General features: G+C 43.9%; 1 pseudogene; it reads right to left on the reverse strand.

Moving 5' to 3' along the window:
• Positions 1 to 5,619: 5,619 nt before the first annotated feature.
• LOC141052999 (uncharacterized) lies at positions 5,620 to 25,413 on the reverse strand (annotated as a pseudogene).
• Between the last annotated feature and the right edge of the window lie 1,919 nt (positions 25,414 to 27,332).

Consider the following 27,332-nt stretch of genomic DNA (forward strand, 5'->3'; position numbering starts at 1 on the left):
GTCGTGTGCCCATACAGTAGTTTTCTCCCACATATGGGGTGTCAGCGTACTCAGGACAAATTGGACAACAACTTTTGGGGTTCAATTTCTCCTGTTACCCTTGGGAAAATAAAAAAAATTGGGGACTAATTGATCATGTTTGTGGAAAAAATACGATTTTTTTATTTTCATGCCCGGGCATTATAAACTTCTGTGAAGCCCTTAGGGGTTTAAAGTGCTCACCACACATCTAGATAAGTTCCTTGGGGGGGTCTAGTTTCCAAAATGGTGTCATTTGTGGGGGGTTTCCACTGTTTTGGTACATCAGGGGTTTTCCAATCGCGACATGGTGTCCGATCTCAATTCCAGCCAAAAACGTCAAATGGCGCTGCTTCCCTTCCGAGCTCTGCCATGCGCCCAAATAGTGGTTTACCCCCACATGTGGGGTATCAGCGTACTCAGGACAAATTGACAATAACTTTTAGGGTCCTGTTACCCTTGGGAAAATAAAATTTGGGGGTGAAAAGATTTTTGTGGAAAAAATATGATTTTTTAATTGTACCGCTGTACATTATAAACTTCTGTGAATCCCTTGTGGGTTCAAAGTTCTCACCACACATCTAGGTAAGTTCCTTGGGGGGTTTAGTTTCCAAAATGAGGTCACTTGTAGGGGGTTTCCACTGTTTAGGTACATCAGGGGCTCTCCAAACGTGACATGGCGTCCGATCTGAATTCCAGCCAATTTTGCATTGAAAAAGTCAAACGGCGCTCCTTCCCTTGTGAGCTCTGCCATGCGCCGAAACAGTGGTTCCCCCCACATATCAGGCATCAGCGTACTCAGGACAAGTTGCACAATAACTTTTGCAGTCCAATTTCTCCTGTTACCCTTGGTAAAATAAAAAAAATTGAACCTGAAGTATTTTTTTTGTGAAAAAAAAGTTAGATGTTCATTTTTTTTTTAAATATTCAAAAAATTCCTGTGACGCACCTAAAGGGTTAATAAACTTCTTGAATGTGGTTTTGAGCACCTTAAGGGGTACAGTTTTTAGAATGGTGTCACTTTTGGGTATTTCCTATCATATAGACCCCTCAAAGTGGCTTCAAATGTGATGTGGTCCGTAAAAATAAAATGGTGTTGCAAAAATGAGAAATCGCTGGCAATGTTTAACCCTTATAACTTCCTAACAAAAAAAATGTTGGTTCCAAAATTGTGCTGATGTAAAGTAAACATGTGGGAAATGTTAGTTATCAAGTTTTTTCTGTGCCGTATCTCTGTGATTTAAGGGCATAAAAATTCAAAGTTGGAAAATTGCGAAATTTTCAAAATTTTCGCCAAATTTCCATTTTTTTCACAAATAAACGCAAGTTATTTGAATGAAATTTTACCACTATCATGAAGTACAATATGTCACGAGAAAATCAGAATCACCGGGATCCATGGAAGCGTTCCAGAATTATGGCCTCATAAAGGGACAGTGGTCAGAATTGTAAAAATTGGGCCGGTCATGAACGTGCAAACCACCCTTGGGGGTGAAGGGGTTAAATTACTTTGTTTCTCATTTGTTCCTGAATTTCTTTGGAAGGCAGCATGATGTCTAGCTTTTGATGAATTTTTGGTCTACTTCTCATTGTCAGGCAGGTACTATGTAAGTGATTTCTTGATTGAAGACAGGGGTGTCAGTAATCAGGCCTGGGTGTGGGTAGGGAAATTGAGTTCAGCTTACCAAAGATGTGATAAACCACAGTTATTGTATGTTTTAAAGGGGGAAGCAATCATTTTTTCACACAGAGTCTTGGTTTGGATTTCTTTTTCCCATAATAAAGACATCATTTAAAAACTGCATTTTGTGTTTAGTTGTTTATCTTTGTCTAATATTTAAATTAGTTTTGTGATCTGAAACATTTAAGTGTGACAAACATGTAAAAGAATAAAAAATCAGGAAGGGGCAAACACTTTTTCACATAACTATATATACCTTATACAGACAAATATTGAAGCCCTCTCCCCCACTCTCCACAAAATATCCAAAATGTCCTCCTCTCTGTGCTGTTTATTGCAGTTACTTTCAGAGCACAGTCTCCATGTCCGAACAAAGTCTGTAAATTCGCTACACTACAGTAATAAACATGTTCATATCACACATTATTAATTACAACTATGAATCTGTTCCTTCTTTGTAGGAACAAATTTAAATCCCATTCTGTGCAAAGTATAGTAGCTTATTAACCATCATTGGGAACTGATTCCCTTCAAAACAAGTCATGGAACCTGATAAGGTACCTATTTTCTATTTTGTACAAACCTGCTGATACTGAAATTTTCAAGCTCCCAAAGCCATGAAATGTACAAGGAAATTCGGAGTTGCCAATCTTCCCTCTTTTCTTGACTTTTGGAGATATTTTCAGGCTCGGCTCTTTACCTCCACACAAGGTCTATAAATTAAATTTTTATGATATTGCATGCTTTTTCTTTTGTCTCAAAATTGCAATATTTGAGATATGTGATATTTTTTATAGGGGAAATTACAATAAGATGTCTACAATCTCCATTTTTTTTTCTCCCAGTCCCCTGTTCAGAAATATTAGGGCTACAGCAACATCATATGTTATACAGAGGTATAGCGCTATCTCCATAGTTCTTTATACAAGGACAAGATCTTTATTGAGTTTCAAATATAGGCTATACCTATGGCCAGGTTTACCAATATATTGGTATTGGTCGACTGTATGTGTGATCAAACTGGACATTGTAATCCGTATCTTATATTCGCAGTGATTAGCAGATCCTGCTGTAATAATATGTGAAGATTTGGGATATTTTACCTGTATTAAACATTATGAGCGGTGTCTACATATAGGCTGCTTATTGTGAAAATTAATTTGATCTTTTTATGATTTATTTTATTTTTTTATAAAATGTTTTAACACTTTAAAAGTGAGAAGGAAAAAGGAAGGACCAGGGAGTGATCATTAAGGCTAGGTTCACATTAGCGTTTCTGTGCGCAGCGTATCACCCGCATGTGCAAACGCATGCTTACGCAGCGTTTTTTATCCGCTTCAGCTTACGCATGCGCTCGAAATTTCCATGAATTTTGGTATGCGGCCAATGCTTTTCCAGGAGAATTTCTTTGACACAAGCCACACACAATGGGCGTGTCTCATGGGATTTCTGTTTATAGACCCTTGCACAGATAAAATTCTCATCTTTTGCTGCTGCATCCAGGTGCAAGATGGATCCTGGCATGGAGAGCTTCTATCGTAATCTTGATTTGGCTTTGAAATTGGCTTTTGCCTTTGCTGTGGCTTGTGATGAAGAAGAAAAAGATGGAGAAGATGTCGTAGTCACTACTGGCAACACCCCATTGATGAAGTCCGAGAAAGCCCTAGAGCCTACTACTCATTGTACACTGAGCTGCGGGAAAACCCTGAGAAGTTTTTCGACTACACGAGGATGTCGGAACAGAGACTCAATGACTTGCTACAACGTGTCCGAGGATCCATCACCAGGCAGGACATACAACTACGTCGAGCAATTCCTGCCAAGGAACGTCTGTTGGTGACCCTGAGGTACATAATTTTGAAAAAGAAACACGTCATTAGTATTATTGTCATAAAAGCCATGTACTTATTTGTTTTCCATTTTCTGTTCGGCAGATTCCTGGCTACCGGAGAGACTTTATCATCTTTACATTTTCAATTCTGGATTGGAGTGTCCACCCTTTCTGGGATTATTGGAGACACCTGGGGTGCTTTATGCGACCTTCTGCGTGAAGAATTCCTCCCCCAACCCACAACTGAACTGTGCCTGGAAAATGCTGCAAAAATCCAGTACATTTGCAATTTTCCAAACTGTTTGGGGGCTATGGACGCACAAACACATTCGGATTATGAAACCTCCTGGAAGTGGACCCGAGTATTTCAATTACAAAAAGTACTTTTCAATTGTTCTCATGGCGATTGCAGATGCTGATTGTCGATTTGTCGCCGTTGACGTTGGCTCATTTGGACGAGCAAATGACTCTCAGACTTTCAAAAACTCTGACATGGGCCAATGTTTGTATGGTAATAATTTCAATTTTCCGCAGCCACAACATCTTCCAAACACTGAAGGACCGCCAATGCTGTTTGTTGTGGTTGGGGATGAGGCGTTTCAAATGTGTGCCAACCTCAAAAAAACCATACTCGAGTCGGGCCTTGAATCACACCAAAAGGATTTACAACTATCGACTGACAAGGGCACAAAGAACTATGGAGTGTGCCTTTGGATTGTTGGCATTTAAGTGGCACAGTTTGGGAACAGACATCAATCTAAAAGCTGAGAAAATTGATGAGGTTGTCAAAGTGTGTGTTGTTATGCACAACTACATCCTGGCAAAAGAGTGACAACACTTAGAACTTGACAAACCTGTTGCTAGCACATTGCAGGATTACCGAGATCACCCTCTGAGGACTACAGTGGAAGTTGCCAAAATGAGGGATAAGTTTGTTGCTTACTTTGTTTCTGATATTGGATGTGTGGCATGGCAAGACAAAATGGTTTAATCCACTTGTAAGTAAATGTACCTGTAATGTTTGCTGACTTTAATAACAATAATAAAACACCTCCAGTGAAACACCCGTTACTTCACTCAACAATACAATACACACGTGTGTGCTTTCTTATAAAGAGACAAAGAAAACACAGGGATTGTGTAAACAAAAGTCAATTTTTATTTACCAACAATAAACAATTGTTTATTTTCCATTAACCAACAATTGGGTTTATGTTCGAGGTCTGTCCGATGGTGAGATATTGTGGCCCTTGGGGTGTCGAGCTGGGATGATTGGGTATGAGTCGGTGACGAAGGGGTTACAGTGGAAGGAGCAATAAAATGCAGGATTGGCTCACAGATGGTGTGGTCTACGATGTCATGGATGGAACTAAAATGGGAAGATGACACATTGGGAGTAGACGACACGTTAGGAGTTGAATCGTGGGAAGGGATAGACACATTGGAAGGGAGAGACCCAAGGAAAGGTAGAGACAGATTTGACAACAGAGACACATTTGGAGGTGAGGGTGGAGGTGGTGGGTCCTTTTTTGGGTGACTTTTTTGCTCCGGGTCTTCATTTTCCAGTGCTGAGCATCGTTGGTGGATGATTGTGAGTGTTCAGTGGCTGGTCGATGAGGGGCCGCTCCAACTGAGGTTCTGTGTGGAAAATAAATGAAAAACATTACTAAAAAAATTTTTTTTTTAAAAAGCGCCAACATATTCTGCAGAACTGAACAATTCACATTTTGTACCATGGAATACAACACAAAGATACTCACGTTCGATGAGCAACCGTAGGCCTCAGGAAAGACAACATGCAATGGTATTTGTATTTCGTGAACTTTGGACCAGTACCACTTCGAATATGAATCTCCTCTCTCATATCTTTATTAAATCAATCCTTCATCGAACACACGCCAACGGACTTTTATTCTCTTCACTGTGAAGGGGGAAAAAGAATAAAAAAGAAATTGTAAAACTATGTACCTACATTTACAGGTTCACTACTGCGTCAGACCACGTTGCAATACTTACGAAAATACTTTCTGACTTGTGGCATGGCATGGTTCCAATCAGCCAACAGCGATCTGGCCTCTTCTTCCCAGAGTCATCGAATCACTACTAAGTCACAATGCTGACGATCACAGGTGTCCCACAACGCTACTCGCTCTTGCACAAGAAGAGGAATCAGTTGGTCATGGTCAATGATGGGGTTGGCTTCCTCACGTTGTGGAACCTAGACATCAAATAAATACAAAAAAAACAGCAAAAATAAATTATAAGTCATATAGTTTTAAAGATAACATACTTAAGCCAAAAACAATCAAGACTGCTTACACACCGTCTTTCCACCTCAGGAAGTTGGGCCCGACAACCCTGGGAAGAATCATTTCCACTCAACTGCTCCTGCTCTTCAGTACTGGAATTGTCCTGTAAAGAGAATACATGATTTACCACATTTGTTGTATTGACAGTCAATACTATAAGAATTTTCTCAAAAAAGACTAAGAATATCTATTATACCATATAACCCAAACAAAAGACATTCAAAGTACTAATAGTAAAATTAGATTTATTGTATCACAGAAAAGACAATGAAAATTCTTATTATGTTTTCCACTGGCACTTGTATCCTTATTTACTTTTTGACACCGCAAATTAATCATCTAACTGCTTATAGGTATTTTGTGACAATACCCTTTTTTGCCCTTAACATGCATATTATTCCTCTACACTTTTCCCTTCTCCAAGATGGCTGCGGGATTGCTGTGCGCAACACCGCGCATGCGCCCACCCCACCCCGTGATTGGATCCTCGGACTCTGCACAGCTGAATGTGACAGCGTCACACTCGGCTATGTACTTCCGGGCCTCCGACCCGGGATGACGGCGTCCACGTGTGTGCGGTGTCGGCACCATGTAACCATGGCGATCTACCATATTGGACTTGGCTTATTTTATGAGAAAATCCGACACCATTATTGTGACTAAGGCTACTTTCACACTAGCGTCGGCCGACGTACGTCGCAATGCGTCGTTTTGGAGAAAAAACGCATCCTGCAAAGTTGCCCGCAGGATGCGTTTTTTCTCCATAGACTTGTGTTAGCGACGCATTGCGACGTATGGGCACACGTCGCATCCGTCGTGCGACGGATGCGTCGTGTTTTGGCGGCCGCGACGCACACAAAAACGTTGTGTAACTTGTTTTGTGCGTTGTCTCCGCCATTTTCAACCACGCATGCGCAGCTGAAACTCCGCCCCCTCCTCCCCAGACATTACAATGGGGAAGCAGATGCGATGAAAAACTGCATCCGCTGCCCCCGTTGTGCACAACTTTCACAGCGTGCGACGGTACGTTGCCCAGACGCAGGGCGACGGCGGTCGCACGACGCTAGTGTGAAAGTAGCCTAATATAGCGGCTGCGGAATTGGTGGGAAATGGTGGAGGAGGAGACAACAACAAGGCCCTCACCCTTCATGGGCGTTATAACATGGTCTTGGCGCCAATGTTCACTTGTCAATATCTCCTGGTCCGCCCCTGGTGGGTGCAGATGAAGAGAAGACCCTGTCTCCCCGTAAAGAGTATCAGCAAATGGGAGTTGTCGGAAGTGACCCCACCTGGAAACGGGTCAGGCCTAGAAGGAAGAACCCGGCCCGCCCGGAGAGTTCTTCAGAGCAAAGTCAGCAGCCAGCAGAGTCCACATCGTCCCGCAGGCAAGAGACATCGTGAGTGCAGCAGTCCTCTTCACATTCACTGGAGCCGGAACATCTTGTGGAACAAGTAGCACGGCACCAGGCAGATGAACCTTGTCGTCCGGAACCTTGGTTGTTAGCTCAGTGAAGACCGGAACTGGCATCCACCCCAGAGGAACCGCTACCGGAAATCGAGAATGAGCCAGAGCTCCATCTACCAGTAGACTGCGCAGGCGTCCCCGTGGAAGGATCCAGCGCTCCCGGGACGGCCGTGGCCTATGTTCCTGCATCTGAGTGGGTGAGTGAACCTCAACCCCTTACCCCAGAGGGATGGCCCATGCCACGGGTCCCCATTACGGAGGCCGTTGTCTGACCACGCGTCTCTCACGGGGGGTCCGTACTGCAACCTCGGCTGTTTTGAATTCATTTTCTGGTCTGCCTCTGGTTTCTGGTGAGGGAACTGTTTGTGCTGACAGAGGAGTTGTGAGTTCTCTTTCCGGGCTCCCTATGGTGGTGTCAGGAGGTAATGAAGCTGATCTAATTAACAGAGACCTGCCACCTGATAATGAGGACAACGATTGGACATCTGGAGTCTCAGACTGGATTTAAGACAGCCGACTCCCTATTCCCATGCTGGTGATTTTTTCCTGCCTCCTGAGGTCTTGGTTTCCAGCTCAGTTCCTGTCTTCTCAAGCTAAGTTTTCTCTGCTAATATTCACATTTGATTTGGTTTTGTCTATTCAGTTTTTGTGTGGTCAGCCAGCCCCGGCTGGGGCTGTGCTGAATTTCCACTCTTATGTTACTGTATGTGCCAGTTTGCTTTTTGTCCCTTATTAGATTGGCCTCTTTTTGCTCTGCTCTCAGAATATGCCAGAGTGCTGATATAGTGGGTCATCAGTTGGAAAAAGGAAAGAAAAAAGGAGGTGTGGGACGAGTTGCGTCGGCCAGGAGGTGGCGCGATGGCTGGCCGCTGCACGTATGGTCAGCTAGTGTATACAGAAGTGGACAAAAGCTTTGGGTTCATCTGGGAGGTTGAGACCAATGAAAAGGTGTACGTAAACGCAGCCTCAGTCATATTTGGGAGACCCCTGAAAGAAGGGGATTGGGCCTCCTTCTATAAGGAAGATTGACCTCGGGGCTACTACGCGGTGGCAGTTACCCTATGCTCACCAGAGATGGAAATGTACGCGGGGGCGAGCTTGGCATGGCCGGTCACCCGCGCTGTCTCTACTCCTGAGGCCTCCACCACAGCTACTACTCCATGGCAGCCTGTGACCTCTGCGGCTGCAGAGTTACCCCAGTCCCAAAATCGGGTCTGGGATTCCGCCACTACTGGAGCAACACGAGATGCGTGCCGCTGAAAAAAAAAAGTTTGTTACTTGAATATTTTTTTGTGCCGCAGCACCTTAAAAAGGTTATAGAAGTACTGTTCTGCGTCCTTCAGGGAAGAGGAAAAGCCCTGATATTGTCCCTCAAGGGATAAGGGGGAGCTACGTGGTCAAATCTGGTCATAAGGACATTTGTTGTCCAAAATGTTTTGACCTGGAGGACTGCGAGCCGGATGTTTCATTTTTGGAGCCTATGGACTCTTCCTGTTTTTTTTTTTTTTGCACCGTTGTGCCCGTTCTGCTGGAAAAGCAGGGCCTTATTTAGGAACTGTGTTCTAGGGTACAGTAGTACCATTCACAAAGGAAGGGGGTGGAACATCTCCCTTTGAAGAAAAATTAAGTTGTGGACTTGACTCATACTGAATCCCCTTTGCTGTTTTTAGTCTTGTTCTTTGTATGATTGATATATATATATATATAGTATTCCCGCTGTTCAATAAGGACTCTGACTAGTAAATATCATCCTGCCTTATCTCTCACTACATCCTGTATAGAGTATTCAAGGTCCTTAAGAAACAAAACGGCCACCCCACGCTTCTTCCGTGAAAAGGAAGCCTCCAAGCACTCCAAATATTGTCTATTATGGAGCGCTGAGTGTCCTCTGCAAAGCCAGTGACATTCTTGTAAAAAGACGATATGCGAGCGTACCTTTATGCGCTTTACCGGCGAATTCAGTCCAGCTATATTCCAGGATAAAAGTTTGAGAGAGTCTATAGTAATATGAGAAGCTACTGTATATCATCGAAGGTAGCCACATTAGCCTAGCCCACGAGCCCAAAAAGTAGAAATAGTAAAAAAAAGAACAAATGGGCAAAGGTTCGTCCCAGTGAGCAAACCTTAATACCCAAATTAACCAAAAAGACTGAGTACAGAGTGCACCAAAGGAAGGAGAACCCACCCAATACAGCCATTTTTAAAGCTTTGGGACTCCAGCAAACCACAGTCAGAGCAATTATCCACAAATGGCAAAAACATGGAAGAGTGGTGAACCTTCCTAAGAGTGGCTGGCAGACCAAAATTACCCCAAAGGTACAGTGATGACTCCAAGAGGTAAAAAACGACCCCACAACAACATCTAAAAAACTGTAGGCCTCACTTGCTTCAGTTAAGGTGAGCGTTCATGACTCCACCATAATAGAGACTGGACAACAATGGCCTTGTATAGTAGAGCTAGAAGACAATATCCACTGTGGAGAAATAAGAACTTAACCCCTTACCTACAATGGACGTAATATTCCGTCCATGTGACCCTGGACCTAACTACCATGGACGGAATATTACGTCCCAGCGATCAGCGGCGCCCACGTGGTGAGCGCCGCTGATCGCGGCCGGGTGCCAGCTGATTATCACAGCTGACACCCGGCACAATGTGTCAGGGGCGGTCACGGACCGCCCCCGACACGTTGACCCCTTGTACACCGCGATCAAACGTGATCGCGGTGTACCGGGGGTTAAAGGGAAGCATCGGCAGGGAGGGGGCTCCCTCCGTGCTTCCCTGAACCCCCCACGGCAGCGCAATGTGCAGCGCTGCTGCGGGGGGCTCTTTCCCTACAGGCCCCCGGATCCAAGATGGCGACGGGGGCCTTCGGGGGCCTGCAGGGAGCTGACTTCCTCACTGCCTGCAAAGCGCAGGCATGAGGAAGTCTGCAGCAGTGCCTGTGACAGATCGCTGATCTGTCACAGTGATCTGTGATGTGACAGATCAGCGATCTGTCACAGGACAGTGATGTCCCACCTGGGACAAGGTAATAAAGTAAAAAAAAAAAAAAAAAGTGTTAAAAATAAATTTAAAAAAATCGCTAAATAAATTAGAAAAAAAAAAAAAAAATATTCCCAAATAAATCCATTTTTTCAAAAAAAACAAAAAAAAACCAAAAGTACACATATTTGGTATCGCCGCGTCCGTAGCGACCCGTCCTATAAAACTGTCCCATTAGTTAACCCCTTTAGCGAACCTCTTAAAAAATAAAAATAAAAAACGAAGCAAAAAATAATGATTTATTATCATACCACCGAACAAAAAGTGCAATAACGCGCGATCAAAAAGACGCATATAAATATCCATGATACCGCTGAAAGCGTCATCTTGTTCCGCAAAAAACGAGCCACAATACAGCGTCATCCGCAAAAAAATAAAAAAGTTATAGCTCGCAGAATAAAGCGATACAAAAATAATTACTTTTTATATAAAATTGTTTTCATTGCAAAAAACCGACAAAACATAAAAAAACAACCTAAATGAGGTATCGCTGTCACTGTACTGACCCGAAGAATAAAACCGCTTTATCAATTTTACCGCACGCAGAACGGTGTAAACGCACCCCCCAAAAAGAAATTCATGAAACGCTGGTTTTTGTTCATTCTGCGTCCCAAAAATCGGAATAAAAAGCGATCAAAACATGTCACGTGCCCGAAAATGGTGCCAATGAAAACGTCAACTCGTCCCGCAAAAAATAAGACCTCACATGACTCAGTGGGTCAAAATACGGAAAAATTATAGCTCACAATATGTGGTGATGTAAAAACTATTTTTACAATAAAAAGCGTCTTTTAGCGTCTGACAGCTGCCAAATATAAATGCCGCCATAAATAGTAAATCAAACCCCCCATTATCACCCCCTTAGTTAGGGAAAAATAATAAAACTAAAAGAAAATGTATTTATTTCCATTTTCCCGCTAGGGTTAGGGTAGGGTTAGGGCTAGGGTTAGGGTTAGGGCTAGGGTTAGGGTTAGGGCTAGGGTTAGGGTTAGGGCTAGGGTTAGGGCTAGGGTTAGGGCTAGGGCTCAGATTAGGGTTAGGGGTGTGTTGGGGTTAAGGTTGGAGTTATGATTGGGGAGTTTCCACTGTTTGGGCACATCAGGTGCTCTCCAAAGGCAACATGGCGTCTGATCTCAATTCCAGCCAATTCTGCATTGAAAAAGTCAAATGGTGCTCCTTCCCTTCCAAGCTCTGCCATGCGCCCAAACAGTGTTTTACCCCCACATGTAGGGTATCAGCCTACTCAGGACAAATTACAAAACAACTTTTGGGGTCCAATTTCTCCTGTTACCCTTGGGAAAATAAAAAAAATGGGGACTAAAAGATGATGTTTGTTGAAAAAATACGATATTTTTATTTTCACGCCCGGTCGTTATAAACTTCTGTGAAGCACTGGGGGGTTCAAAGTGCTCACCACACATCTAGATAAGTTCATTAGGGTGTCTAGTTTCCAAAATGGGGTCACTTGTGGGGGGTTTCCACTGTTTAGGTACATCAGGGGCTCTCCAAAAGCAACATGACACCCGCAGACCATGCCATCAAAGTCTGCATTCCAAAACGTCACTACTTCCCTTCCGAGCCCCGACGTGTCCCCATACAGTAGTTTTCTCCCACATATGGGGTGTCAGCGTACTCAGGACAAATTGGACAACAACTTTTGGGGTCCAATTTCTCCTGTTACCCTTGGGAAAATAAAAAAAATGGGGACTAAAAGATGTTTGTGGAAAAAATACGATTTTTTTATTTTCACGCCCGGACGTTATAAACTTCAGTGAAGCACTGGGGGGTTCAAAGTGCTCACCACACATCTAGATAAGTTCCTTGGGGGGTCTAGTTTCCAAAATGGTGTCATTTGTGGGGGGTTTCTACTGTTTTGGTACATCAGGGGCTTTCCTAACGCGACATGGTGTCCAATCTCAATTCCAGCCAAAAACGTCAAATGGCGCTGCTTCCCTTCCGAGCTCTGCCATGCGCCCAAATAGTGGTTTACCCCCACATGTGGGGTATCAGCATACTCAGGATAAATTGCACAATATCTTTTAGGGTCCTGTTACTTTTGGAAAAATAAGAATTGAGGGTGAAAAGATCATTTTTGTGGAAAAAATATGATTTTTTAATTGTACCGCTGTACGTTATAAACTTCTGTGAAGCCCTTGGGGGTTCAAAGTTCTCACCACACATCTAGATAAGTTCCTTGGGGGGTCTAGATTCCAAAATGGTATCATTTGTGGGGAGTTTCCACTGTTTTGGTACATCAGGGGTTTTACAATCGCGACATGGTGTCCGATCTCAATTCTAGCCAAAAACGTCAAAATGGCGCTGCTTCCCTTCCGAGCTCTGCTATGTGCCCAAATAGTCATTTACACCCACATATGGGGTATCAGCATACTCAGGACAAATTGCACAATAACTTTTAGGGTCCTGTTACCCTTGGAAAAATAAAAATTGGGGGTGAAAAGATCATTTTTGTGGAAAAAATGTGATTTTTTAATTGTACCGCTGTACGTTATAAACTTCTGTGAAGCCCTTGTGGGTTCAAAGTTCTCACCACATATCTAGATAAGTTCCTTGGGGGGTCTAGTTTCCAAAATGGGGTCACTTGGGGGGGGTTTCCAATGTTTAGGTACATCAGGGGCTCTCCAAACGCGACATGGCGTCCGATCTGAATTCCAGCCAATTTTGCATTGAAAAAGTCAAACGGCGCTCCTTCCCTTCTGAGCTCTGCCATGCGCCGAAACAGTGGTTCCCCCCCACATATCAGGTATCAGCGTACTCAGGACAAATTGCACAATAACTTTTGCAGTCCAATTTCTCCTGTTACCCTTGGTAAAATAAAGAAAATTGAACCTGAATTATTTTTTTTGTGAAAAAAAGTTAAATGTTCATTTTTTTTTTAATATTCAAAAAATTCCTGACGCACCTAAAGGGTTAATAAACTTCTTGAATGTGGTTTTAAGCACCTTAAGGGGTGCAGTTTTTAGAATGGTGTCACTTTTGGGTATTTTCTATTATATAGACCCCTCAAAGTGGCTTCAAATGTGATGTGGTCCCTAAAAATAAAATGGTGTTGCAAAAATGAGAAATCGCTGGTCAATTTTTAACCCTTATAACTTCCTAACAAAAAAAAATTTTGGTTCCAAAATTGTGCTGATGTAAAGTAAACATGTGGGAAATGTTATGTATTAAGTTTTTTGTGTGCTGTATCGCTGTGATTTAAGGGCATAAAAATTCAAAGTTGGAAAATTGCTAAATTTTCAAAATTTTCGCCAAATTTTGTTTTTTTTCACAAATAAACGCAAGTTATTTGAATGCAATTTTACCACTGAGATGAAGTACAATATGTCACGAGAAAACAATGTCAGAATCACCGGGATCCATGGAAGCGTTCCAGAGTTATGACCTCATAAAGGTACAGTGGTCAGAATTGTAAAAATTGGCCCGGGAGTTAACGTGCAAACCACCCTTGGTAGTGAAGGGGTTAAAGGCTTGTCTCAGTTTTGCCAGAAAACATCTTGATCATTCTCAAGACTTTTGGGAGTTTATTCCAGAAAGGTTATCAAAATTAGGTCTATTTACTCTAGAAAAGAGAAGACTTAGGGGAGACCTAATATATATACAAGTATATCAGAGGGCAATACAGAGATCTCTCCAACGAACTGTTTGTACCAAGGACTGTGACAAGAACAAGGGGGCATTCTCTTCATTTGGAGGAAAGACAATTTCTGCACCAGCATAGAAGAGGGTTCTTCACGGTAAGAGCAGTGAGGCTCTGGAATTCTCTTCCTGAGGAAGTGGTGATGGCCAATTCACTGAATGAATTTAAGAAAGGAATGGATGCTTTTCTTGTGAGTAACAGTATAGAAGGTTACGAATAACATAATATTATAGGTAAATGGTTGACCCAGCTTAGGGGAAGGAATTTTTTTCCCTATGGAGAAAATTGGCTTCTACTCTGTGGGTTTTTCGCCTTCCCCAGGATCAACAATGCAGAACAGCTGCACTAAAAATAGGCTGAACTAGATGGACATAAGGTCTTTCTTCAGCCTTCAAAACTATTTTGCTATGTTACTATGACTGACGACACAAAAGTTGAAATTTTGTCCCATTACATCTGGCATAGAAGTAACACAGCATTTCAGAAATGGAACTTCATACGAACAGTAAAATGCGGTGGTAGTGTGATAGTCTGTGGCTGTTTTCAGGACCTGCTGTGAAAATGGAACCATGAATTCTGCGGTCTACCAAAAAAATCCTGAAGGAGAATGTCCTGCAATCTGTTTGTGACCTCAAGCTGAAGCGCACTTGGGTTATGCAGCAGGACAATGAACCAAAACCCACCAGCAAGTCCACCTTTGAATGGGTTAGGAAAAGCAAAATTAAGGCTTTGGAATGGCCTTGTCAAAGTCATCTGATTGAGATGCTGTGGCATGACCTTAAAAAGGTGATTCATGCTCGGAAACCCTCCAACGTGGCTGAATTACAATTTTGCAAAAATGAGGGGGACAAAATTCCCCCAGCGCGTTGTAAAAGACTGATAACCAGTTATTACAAATGCTTGTTTGCAGTTGTTGCTGCTAAGGGTGATCCAAGCAGTTATTAGGTTTAGGGAACAATCACTTTTTCACACAGGGCCCTGTAGGTTTGGATTTTTTTCTAATAATATTAAGGACCTCCACTTAAAAACAGGATTTTGTGTTCGTGTGTGTTATCTTTGTCTAATATTTAAATTTGTTTTGTGATCTGGACATTTAAGTGTGACAAACATGCAAAAGAATAGGAAATCAGGAAGGGGGCACTTTCACACCACTGTAAATATATAAAAATGTGTAATATTCAATGCACATAAGATTACATTTTATTTATTAGATGAAATATATTAGTAGCTGAATAATTCTGTATTTTTTAGACTATAAGATGCTGTCACTGCAGTAACTCGTGTGCCTCCTAAGCGCCGCCCTACTCACTGTATTCTGTTTACTTTATCTGTTTGACGTCTCCATCCCTGATTCCGGCTTTGTACTGCGAACCCATGATGCCTGCCCTGACCTCAGACCATCTGACTATGCTTCTGTCTTGCCCTCCTGTACCTCATACCTGTGCCTCTGACCCTTTAGTCAGCTGTGTAGTCCGAGGAACTGCCCAGGAGTGGAACCTGGTGTCTACCGGCAGCCCAGCCAATGCTCAACATTAGAGGTCCTATGAAGTCCCAGTAGACAATTAGTCTACTGGGATTCTAAGCCTGGCCTGTAGAGCGTGTGTCCACACCTGCCAGCGTTACAGATGCTATAGATGCACTTTACCATAAGACACACCCTAGGTTTAGACAGTAAAAAAATAGTTTTTCCTATTTTACACTAATTAAATCTTCCCTGGTGATGTTAAGTAGAGTGGTCAATATCACTAATTGTAATGCACCTGAGTGAAATAGTTAATAAACCTATTGTCAGTCTTTCTCTGCACCATGTGTTATATTTACATATAGTGTCACAGCACGAACATTAATAAGCACTATGCAGCTCAAACACAACACTGCTGGACAGTGCATGCACATTCAGCTCTGCTGCATCTCGATATTTACACACATACAGCTCTGCTACATCTTCCCATTTACATACACACAGCTCTGCTACATCTTCCCATTTACATACACACAGTCCTGCTACATATGGACAGTTAAACTGTCTCAGTGTTCTCAATCACAGGAAGCTGCCTCCAGACTGTAAGACACTCAATTGTTAGCATACTTGGTGTTAAAAGTGCATCTAATAGTCCCTAGAAATGCAGTAAGTTCTAAAGTAAATTCCCTTCTCATTTAATTATACGACTGTCTGTTATATGGTGTAAGGTGGCTGTAAACCACAGTGGATGGGAGATAAACCTGCAGTAACAGTTTAGTGCATATAAGACTAAAAATAGTTAATCGTTCACAACAGGTCGATTATGCGCTCACCACATCTCAACCCGAGTGTGGTTCACTGGGTAAACTGAGACCTGTTTTGTCTCACAGATGGGTTGTGTATATGGAAGTGTGTAGATCTCCTGGATTGAGTGCTTTTGCAAAAGGACCAAAAAGCCAAGTGGAGAAACCAGCACTACTGTATGGACTTGTTGCATTATGTTTTATTGTATGCCGGAAAAAGGCTTTATTTGAGTTTCCTGTGGTGCGGTTTATGAGGACGGAAATAAACCAGCCAGACTTTTTGTACAATTTGTCAGTAACATATATGGTTTCTCCTTGTGGTTGTTATTTTTGATGGTCAACAAAATATAATTTCCAGTAATTCATTTTTCACATTCTAGGTATGATAATGGATTACCCCGTGTGGGATTTTAGATGTTCAAGAAGGGCCCATTTTTGAGTAAAACATTTCCCACATTCTGAACAGGAAAAAGGCTTCGCCCCTGTGTGAGTTCTCTGGTGTTTAACAAGATATGATTTAAGTAAAAAAACATTTCCCACATTCTGAACAGAAAAAAGGCTTCTCCCCTGCGTGAGTTCTATGATGTGTAGCAAGATATGATTTAAAAGAAAAACATTTTCCACATTCTGAATATGAATATGATTTCTCCCCTGTGTGAATTCTTTCATGTGCAACAAGACATGATTTACTAGTAAAACGTTTCCAACATTCTGAACATGAAAAAGGCTTCTCCCCCGTGTGAGTCTTCTGGTGTCTATCAAAATGTGATTTCAATATAAAACATTTCCCACATTCTGAACATGAAAAAGGCTTCTCCTCTATGTGAGTTCTCTGGTGACTAACAAGATATGATTTAAATGAAAAACATTTCCCACATTCTGAACAAGAATATGATTTCTCTCCTGTGTGAGTCTTCTGGTGTGTAACAAAATGTGATTTCAATATAAAACATTTCCCACATTCTGAACATGAATATGGCTTCTCCCCAGTATGAGTTCTCTGGTGACTAACAAGATATGATCTCTGTCCAAAACATTTCCCACATTCTGAACATGAAAAAGGCTTCTCCTCCGTGTGAGTTCTATGATGACTATCAAGCCAAGATTTCCAATTAAAACATTTCCCATATTCTGAACATGAATATGGCTTCTCCCTTGTGTGAGTTCTCTGGTGACAACAAGATATGATCTCTGTCCAAAACATTTCCCACATTCTGAACATGAATATGTCTTCTCCCCTGTGTGAGTTCTCTGATGACTATCAAGCCAAGATTTCTGATTAAAACATTTCCCACATTCTGAACATGAATATGGCTTCTTACCTGTGTGAGTTCTCTGGTGACAAACAAGATATGATCTCTGTCCAAAACATTTCCTACATTCTGAACATGAATATGGTTTGTCCCCTGTGTGAGTCTTCTAGTGTGTAACAAAATGTGATTTCAATATAAAACATTTCCCACATTCTGAACATGAATATAGCTTCTCCCCAGTGTGAGTTCTCTGGTGACTAACAAGATATGATCTCTGTCCAAAACATTTCCCACATTCTGAACATGAAAAAGGCTTCTCCTCCGTGTGAGTTCTATGATGACTATCAAGCCAAGATTTCCAATTAAAACATTTCCCATATTCTGAACATGAATATGGCTTCTCCCCTGTGTGAGTTCACTGGTGACAACAAGATATGATCTCTGTCCAAAATATTTCCCACATTCTGAACATGAATATGTCTTCTCCCCTGTGTGAGTTCTCTGATGTCTGATAAGTTTTGATTTCACATAAAAACATTGATCACATTCTGAACATGAATATGGCTTCTCCCCAGTATGAATTCTCTCATGAATAACAAGATCTGATTTTTGTTTAAAATTTCTCCCACATGTGGAACAAGAAAATCTCTTCTCGTTTTTTGATGATTAACCAAAGATGTTTCGAGGGGAAAACTATTTCCACATTCTGAATGTTCTGTCCCCACTTAATGGCGATTAAAGGTATGCAGACATGTAAGTGAGAGAAGTTCCTACCTTTGTGTATCCAATAAGCGAGGCAGACATGACCCTTAGCAGCTTCTCAGATAAGCATACACGCGTTGTGATGAAGAACAATGTTGGTTTATTCCGTAGATAACGATTCAAACATTACACTGAGTCTCTTGCATGGAGCTTGTCTCTGGAGTCGCTACTTGCGGGTCAAAAGACTTTGCTTCCTCAGCTCATGAGGGAGAACAGTTCTCTCAGGAAAGATGTCTGCCGATGACTGAGCAAACAGGAAGAGAAGAGGCTGAAGAGAAGCCCCTCCCCATAGGCTGAACAAGGAAAGACCGAGGAACTAAATGGTCTGGCCAGTAGATGGCAGCAGAGACAAGCGAAAAAACATAAATACATTTCTTTAACTAGAAACATGCATGGAACAGCACACTCCCCGTCTGGAATTCACTATGGGGATTCCACTATTGTCCATAATAATAATAAACCTAAAAGAAAGGGCATGTTAAATGCAACAATTAAAGTTCAAAAAATCAGAAAAACGGCCAAACTTCGGGTGCAGAACGCTCATCCCGTAGTGGCGCTCTCGATAGGCAGTAAGAGGACGAGTTCATGGATTGGCCTCGCAAAGATCTTCGTCTCACCCTTCCTAAAGACCCTCAGCTCCACCTTCCGCACGTTGCCGTCCTGGCTAGGCAGTGTCCTGGTAACAAGTCCCAGAGGCCAGTCAGTCCTTTCATGATGATGACGGATCAGTAAGACTGTAACGTGGTGTTTGTTGGGAATGATGAGAGGATTTTGCTCTGCGACACCGAAACGAGCCTGGCTTAAACGACCGCCAACCCTCAGTAAGCCGAAGCTGTCCATTACTGGGTTTAAATTGGCGAGGGGGCTTCTTAATGGAATCTGCTGTTTGTTATTTAAGCACTTCCATTCGGTGGCGAATTCGCTCTGTTGGAGGTGGCGTATAATGAGGGACTCACTACGGGAGATGTCCTCAGCAGAAAGAGGTCTGTGGCATACATGCCAGCGATGACAGTCCTTGTCTTTAAAGTCTGCACGATAACATCTGGCGATGTGCACTAACCTGGCAACAGTCCTGACGAGTCTTAACCAGCTGGAGAAACGTTCAAAACGTTGGCAGCCGAGGTTGGATGTTTTCTCAGCACTGGTGGTCAGGGTATGGACCTCAGTTCGGACATCTGGATCGTTGTCTGGATCTAGGATGCTGAAGTCTTCCTGGACACCTTCTTCTGACTGTCTCAGCAGGAACTCTGGACCTGTAAGCCAAGAAGAGTTAACGAAAGAAGATATAGACATGGGTCTGGTTGCAAGATCTGCTGGATTCAGCTCCGATGGTACGTAACGCCATTGTTCCGGTTTGGAGGATCTCCTGATCCTTTCGATGCGGTTACTGACATACACGTAGAATCGTCTCGATGTATTGTAGATGTAACCCAAAACGACCTTGCTGTCGGTGTAGAATTGGACCTCATCTATTTCGATACACAGTTCTTGTAGTATGAAGTCAGCAATTTCCACTGCCAAGACGGCTCCACAGAGTTCGAGTCTGGGGATGGTGTGGTCGGGCTTCGGGGCTAGCTTCGCCTTGCCGAACACCAATCCGACGTAGCTTTGCCCGCTGGCGTCCATCACCTTCAGGTATGCAACCGCCGCTATGGCTTCTGTGGAGGCGTCTGAAAAGACGTGGAGTTCTTTCCTTCCGCTAGAGGCAAGGGAGATTTTGGTGTAGCATCTCGGGATGTGAATATTGTTCAATCCGCACAACGACTGTTTCCAAGTTTCCCATTTTTTCTCTTTGTCGGAGGGGAGCAGGGTATCCCAATCCTTGACAGTTTCAGATAGTTGTCTCAACAAGGATTTGCCTTGTATGGTGATGGGCGCCACGAACCCCAGCGGGTCAAATAAGCTGTTCACTATGGAGAGGACACCACGTTTTGTGAACGGTTTGTCCGAGCAATTCACTTGAAACCCGAAGGAGTCGGCTGCGAGATCCCATCTGATGCCTAGGCTCCTCTGCACGGGTGGGCTGTCTAGCCCCAAGTCAATGTCCTTGAATCCAGGGGCGTGATCACCCGAATCAAAGGCTCTCATTACGGTCGGGCTGTTTGAAGCGATTTTATGAAGCCTGAGCCTTGCCTGGGCCAGCATACCTTGGGTCCTCTTGAGCAAATCAATGGCTGCTTCTTCAGTGGGCAGTGATTTGAGCCCGTCGTCTACATAGAAGTCTCTTTCAACGAAGTCTCTTGCGTCTGTGCCATACTCAGACTCTCCCTCTGATGCGGTCCTTCGGAGACCGTAGGTTGCTACTGCGGGTGAAGGGCTGTTCCCGAAGACATGGACTCTCATTCGGTATTCCACCATCTCTTTGTTGGTGTCGTTGTCCTTGAACCACAGGAATCTGAGGAAGTTCCGGTGGTCCTCCCTGACTAGGAAACAGTGGAACATCTGTTCGATATCGGCAGTGATGGCGACGAGTTCTTTCCTGAACCTCAGCAACACTCCTACTAAGTTGTTCGTCAGGTTGGGACCTGTGAGGAGGACATCGTTGAGTGATACGCCTCCATGTTTGGCGCTGGAGTCAAAGACAACCCTGATTTGGTTCGGTTTCCGTGGGTGGTAGACACCAAATGAAGGCAGATACCAGCACTCTTCGTTCTTCTTCACGGGAGGAGCGGGTTCCGCGTGGTTGTTGCGAAATATTCTGTCCATAAAGGCGACAATATGCTCCCTCATTTCAGGTTTGTGGTTCATTGAACGTTGAAGAGAGTTGAATCTGTTCTGAGCTTGGTCTCGGTTGTTTGGCAGTCTTACCCTGGTGGATCGGAAGGGTAATGGAGAGACCCAGTGGTCGGTTTTGTCCTTAGAGAACTCACGGTCCATTATGTCGATGAATTCTCTGTCCTCCACTGACAAGGCTACTTTATCGTCGTCCTTGGTGATGTGAAAGACTGATCTTCCCAAGTTGTCGGTACGCAGAGAAGAAGCGATGTCAGGCAGCTGTATTGAGTCTGGGGGCTTCTCTTTCACTTCATAGTGATGAGGACATGGCCTTAGGCAGGTTGTGCGTCCGTCTCCATGGACGTAGGTCCTGAAGGAGTCGATTTCTGATCGATCAACGCACACGTTTCCTATGACTACCCATCCGAGGTCCAGTCTCTGGGCGTATGGTGCGTAGTCAGGTCCGTTGCACTGTTGTCGCACCTTGTGTACCCTCAGGTTGTCTCTGCCGAGCAGGAGTAGAATCTCCGCGTTGTTGTCCATAGGTGGGATGACGCTTGCGAGGTGCTTCAGGTGCGGCTGATGAAGTATAGCTTCTGGGGTAGGAATTTCACTCTTTTGGCTGGGTATTTGGTCACATTCAACTAGCGTTGGCAGAGGTATTTCAGTCTTCCCGTTGATAGGAGAAGCGATGAATCCCTGGGCTCTTCTGCCGCTAGTCTCTATGCGGCCTGAGCAGGTGTTCAAGGTGTAGGGCTCTGATGGTCCACTAATTCCGAAGGCTTCAAAGAATTTGGCTCCTGCCAGGGACCGGTTGCTTTGGTCGTCTATGATGGCATACACCTTCTTGCCTTTTCTGGATGTCCTTCGGGGTAAACCTTGATGAGGCATATTCGGGCGCAACATTTCTCCATGCGGCCCTCTCCACATACTTCTGAGCATGAGCAGGAGACAGTTGTGGCGGTGTCGGTCTGATTCTGTGGCTCCCCGCCATGACTTGGAGCGGGAGCAGTGGTGACTGCAGCCGGTGTGTCTCTAGCTATTCGGGTTGAGTGCATGGCTGAAACATGCTTTTCGCTGTGGCACTCCCCACACTTGACTGTGGATTTGCAGTCCTTGGCCATGTGCTCAAGTGATGCGCAGCATTTGAAGCAAACCCCGAGCTCTGTGAGGATCTCCTTGCGCTCCTGTAGGGTTTTGGATCTAAACCCTTTGCACTTGGTCAACGAGTGTGGCTTCTTGTGGATGGGACATTCACGATTAAAGGATTTATCTCGTGTTGAGACGATGTTCTGTTCGTCTGTGGGCGTTGCAGGTGACGGTAGCTCGGTCTTCCTAACGCTCACAGCTCTCTTAGTGTCTCTGCGTTTGTATGTGGTGTTTTCATACCTTGGCGCAGGAGTTGGTGCGGCTGTCGAAGCGTTGGACTCTAGGAAGTCGAGGCTGGGGTCATTCCTCATCTGGGCCTGTTCATCGATGAACCTGCAGAAGTGGATGAATGGAGGGAAGGTAACGTCGTTCACTCCTTTGTATCTTGATACTGACATTGCCCACTTTTCCTGCAGGCTGTATGGCAGCTTCACCACGATCGGGTTTACTCCATGGGCTGAATCCAGATAGCACAGCCCAGACAGACGAGGGTCTCTTTTGGCGAGCTCCAGCTCCATTAGCAGGTCACTTAGGTCTTGCAGCTTGTGGACGTCTTTAAGGTTGATCTTTTGGAAATCCTGCAGTCTCTTGAATAGGGCTTTCTCTATTGCCTCTGCGCTGCCAAAGGTGCGTTCCAGCCTTTGCCATGCGGCAGCGAGACCTGCTTCTGCTTGTCCCACGTGGACCGCTCTGAGGCTCCTGACGCGGGTTGAAGAGCTTGGACCTAACCACTTTATCAGGAGGTCAAGTTCCTGTTCTTCAGTTAGGTTGAGATTGGCGATGGCTGCCTTAAAGGTTGCTTTCCAGGCCCTGTAGCTCTCTGCACGATCATCAAACTTCGTAAGACTGGTGTTGATTAGCTCTCTGCTCACCATGAACCTGGCGAACTCGGACATATCCGACTTCTCACCACTCGTTGCCACGACGACTCGTGATGCCCCTGGGGCGTATGGGCCGCCTGGTGTGAATGGATGAGCTGTTCCCAGATAGAATGATGTTGCTGCAGGGTTGAGCTGTGGTTTAGCCCTTGAAGAATCTGACGAATACCGCTTGAGCTGTAAAGGTGGGTCAGGAAACACTTGGTTGCCATCTTGTGGTGACTGTGTTTGAGAAGGTATCTCTGGGAGTACGTTGGAGGTTTTGGTGTCGTCGACTTGGACGGTACTGTAGACCGGGGTTGCTACAGGTAGCTGGTTTCGTACATAGTCTTTCGTGCGATTGACTGGATCGTCTGATTCCAGTGGTGGCAAGTTAGCTGCATCAGGACCTTGGATCAACGCCTGCTCAAGTAGTCTCACTTTAGCTAGTGCGACCTCCTCTTCCATCTGTGACCGAAGAATCTTCAGCTGAGCCTCCGCTTCTGCTTCTGCTCTCTTGGCTTCCACTTCTGCCCTTTTTGCTTCCACTTCTGCCCTTTTTGCTTCCACTTCTGCCCTTTTTGCTTCCATGTCTGCTTCTGCCCTTTTTGCCTCTGCCTTAGCTTCTCTCTCAGTGAAAGAACGTCTCACTCTGGATTCCTCTGCCTTTATGCGGGCCTCTAGTATCCTGTCGCTCATGGTTGAACTTCTTGAGGACGATGCCCTGGATGACCGAGAGGAACGTTTAGATGAGGTCGATCGGTGTGACCTGGTTTCTTGCAGGTGAGAGATACGGTGTTCAGCCTTGTTTATGGCATGTTGGACCTTGGCGTCTCTCTCCTTGTCCGTCTCTAGCGCCTCACTGAGGTCTGGAAGAGCTTCATCAGAATTAAAATCTTTTAGAAGAGCGATGTACTTTGCTGATAGTCTCTTGTACCTTTCACGGGCGGTGTTCAGCCGCTCCATGACGGTTTGCAAGCTTGCGGCGTTGCCTGATGAGGATTCGAGTCTTGACATATAAGAGGTGATGCATTCCCACTGTTCTTCCAGGTGATCACATAGCTCATCTTTCATATTGTGATAGTTTTCAAGCACCTTTATAGTTGGTTTGGCAGAACGTTTTGGTCGGGTGACTTGGTCTGCTTGAGATGTGGGGTCTGCCTCCTGGGCTTCATCGTGGACGGTATCAGGTTGTATTTGCACTGTTTCATCAGTAGGGACCTGTCCGAGGTCTTTTTCGGCCATTTTGAATAAAGGTGTACTGTCTCTTTAAAAAATTCAACTTTTGAATCGGGGTCCGAAAATCGCTGTGCGGCTCTGCGGGAGGTCCCGGATGAGATTCCCAGAGTGGCTTTGGCGAAACTTGGGGGTTCGCGGATCGCTGATGCGCGGTAATGAGGTATGGAGTACTGCAGGCCTTTAGGAGCGATGTGGCCAGAAGGAAACAGCAGGTGCATAGACAGTCCTCATTAACAGTACGAGCAGAGTTATTGCAAGATGTGGCAGGTGGTGGAGCTACTTCTAGGCTTGTCCAGACGTGCACTGCTGCAGGCAGACTGGTGTGCGAGGCTTGTTGCTGGGCAGATTACACATAGGGAGATGGGGCAGATGGAGATCTGTAGCTGGGGTGCTGGGCTATAAGGAGGTTTTCTAGCTGCTTATGAGCTTTAAAAGTAGTCTTCTGACTTGTATGGGCCGGCAAGCTAGTCTTTTGACTGTTCTGTCCCCACTTAATGGCGATTAAAGGTATGCAGACATGTAAGTGAGAGAAGTTCCTACCTTTGTGTATCCAATAAGCGAGGCAGACATGACCCTTAGCAGCTTCTCAGATAAGCATACACGCGTTGTGATGAAGAACAATGTTGGTTTATTCCGTAGATAACGATTCAAACATTACACTGAGTCTCTTGCATGGAGCTTGTCTCTGGAGTCGCTACTTGCGGGTCAAAAGACTTTGCTTCCTCAGCTCATGAGGGAGAACAGTTCTCTCAGGTAAGATGTCTGCCGATGACTGAGCAAACAGGAAGAGAAGAGGCTGAAGAGAAGCCCCTCCCCATAGGCTGAACAAGGAAAGACCGAGGAACTAAATGGTCTGGCCAGTAGATGGCAGCAGAGACAAGCGAAAAAACATAAATACATTTCTTTAACTAGAAACATGCATGGAACAGCACACTGAACTTGAAATTGTCTTCTTTGATTTAAGAGCAGTTCTTTTTTTAATGCCTCTTTTCTGACATTTATTTTTCTTAGTAGTCTGTAATGAATCAGAAGATAGGACTTTTTTCAAAGGCTCAGACAACAGATCTTTGATGTGAAGGGATGATGGTGCATCTGGAGTAATGGCATTCACTTCAATTGTATCCTGTGTGATCTCAAGTTCATCTGACTTAAAAACTGAAGAGGTCATTTGTTCCTCTGATCTCCTGGTACAGTCAACTGTCAAGAATACAATCAATTATTATTTTTGAACAAAATAAACTTGAAATTCATATTTTTGAATATTTCTACTCAAAACGTCCATAAAAACAGGTCTAATAATAACAGTCTAATAGAAGACCTCATAGCATGAGCCAGTGGAGTATGGTGTTCAACTGTTTGTTCATTCTGCCTCCCAAATATTGGAATAAAAAAACACCAAAAAAAGTTAGGTAGGCGAAAATGAAGCTAATAAAATTTTTTACTCATCCTGAAAAACACAAGCCCCCATTCCGGTGTCAAAATAGTCACTACTCCTATAAATTAATTCACTGATTGTTATAATTTACAAAATGGAGTTACTTTATGGGGTTTTCTGCTGTTGTGGTTTCCTGCTATTCTGTAGCATTAGGGCTTCTGCAAATGGTGTGTCACATCTCCTCTGGGATCTGCTCCTGTGAGGTCTGTTTCTATCACCAGTGACTGCTATCATTCATTCTGTGGGCGGAACTTGTGATGACATTGGAACCAGAAGCTCTGAGCAGCGCAGACTCTTTTCAGCCACTAAGAATAGTGTGGCCGGGACCAGTGGAATCATCCAGTCTGGCAGTATGGGCAGTTCAGGTGGAGTAATAAACTCCTCACTTCAGCCAATTGTCATGCACTACACACTTCTAAAGCTCCAAGCACATTGTTGGAAGATGCCAGATTTGAAAGATGCCAGATACAGCCTTGTTCTCCTATGGTTCAATTCTGTGTGCTCAGCTCCCAGCTCCTGCATTTGATCCTGTTGGGATTCTGGCCTGTTTACCGACTACTCGTGTCTTCTGATTTTGTATTTTCTCTGCAATTCTGGTTCTAAAATCTAGTTCCCTTAAACTAATTTCAAAAGTGAAAGTAAATTTAATTGAACATACAAAAACTTGTTGCTAAACTTGTAAGCCTACTATTATTGAAAAAAAGAATGTTGAAAAAATACACAGTCATGTTGGAAAAATGCTGCCGACCTAAACTAGAAACAGTAAATTTTATTAACTATTTTGTGTGGTATCACTATCTGATTAGGAAGAATACAAATTTAGTGTTTGAAAATTACAAATCTTTCTAAATTAATTTGCAATTTTCAAATATTTTAAAAAATAAATACAAAATACACTGCTCAAAAAAGTAAAGGGAACACTTACACAACACATTGTAACTCCTAATCAAACACACTTCTGTAATAACCTGTCCAGTTATGAAGCAACACCGATTGTGAATCAATTTCTCCTGATGTTGTGCAAATGGAACAGACAATAGGTAGAAATGATAGGCAATTAGGCAGACAACCCCTAAGAAGGAGTGCTTCTACAGGGGGTGACCACAGACCATTTCTCTGTTCTCATCCTATTTGACTGTTGTTTTGGCCCTTTTGCATTTTGTCATTACTTTCACCCCTTGAGGTACTGTACAGTAGCATGAAGTGGTGTCTACTATCCACAGAAGCAAGTAGTGCAGCTCATCTAGGATGGCAAATCAATGTAAGAAGGGTAGCTGTTTCTGTCAGCAGAGTGTCCAGAGCATGGAGCGGACACCAGGAGACAGGCCAGTACACAAGGAGACATGGAGGGGGACTTAGAAGGGCAACAACCCAGCAACAGGACCGCTACCTCCTCCTTTGTGCAAGGAGGAACAGGAGCAGTGCCAGCACCCTGCAAAATGACCTCCAGCAGGCCACGAACATCTATGTGTCTGCTCAAACCTCGAACTATCAGAAACAGACTCCATTGGGGTGGTATCAGGGCCCAACGTCCACAAGTGGATGTTGCACTTACAGCCCAATACCATGCAGAGAGACTGGCATTTGCCAGAGAACACCAAGATTGGCAGATTCGACGCTGGTGCCCTGTGCTCTTCATGATGACAGCAGGT

The sequence above is a fragment of the Dendrobates tinctorius genome, unplaced genomic scaffold (genome assembly GCF_039654945.1).
Source record: "Dendrobates tinctorius isolate UK_male_01 unplaced genomic scaffold, ASM3965494v1 ptg000164l, whole genome shotgun sequence".
Taxonomy (NCBI): domain Eukaryota; kingdom Metazoa; phylum Chordata; class Amphibia; order Anura; family Dendrobatidae; genus Dendrobates; species Dendrobates tinctorius.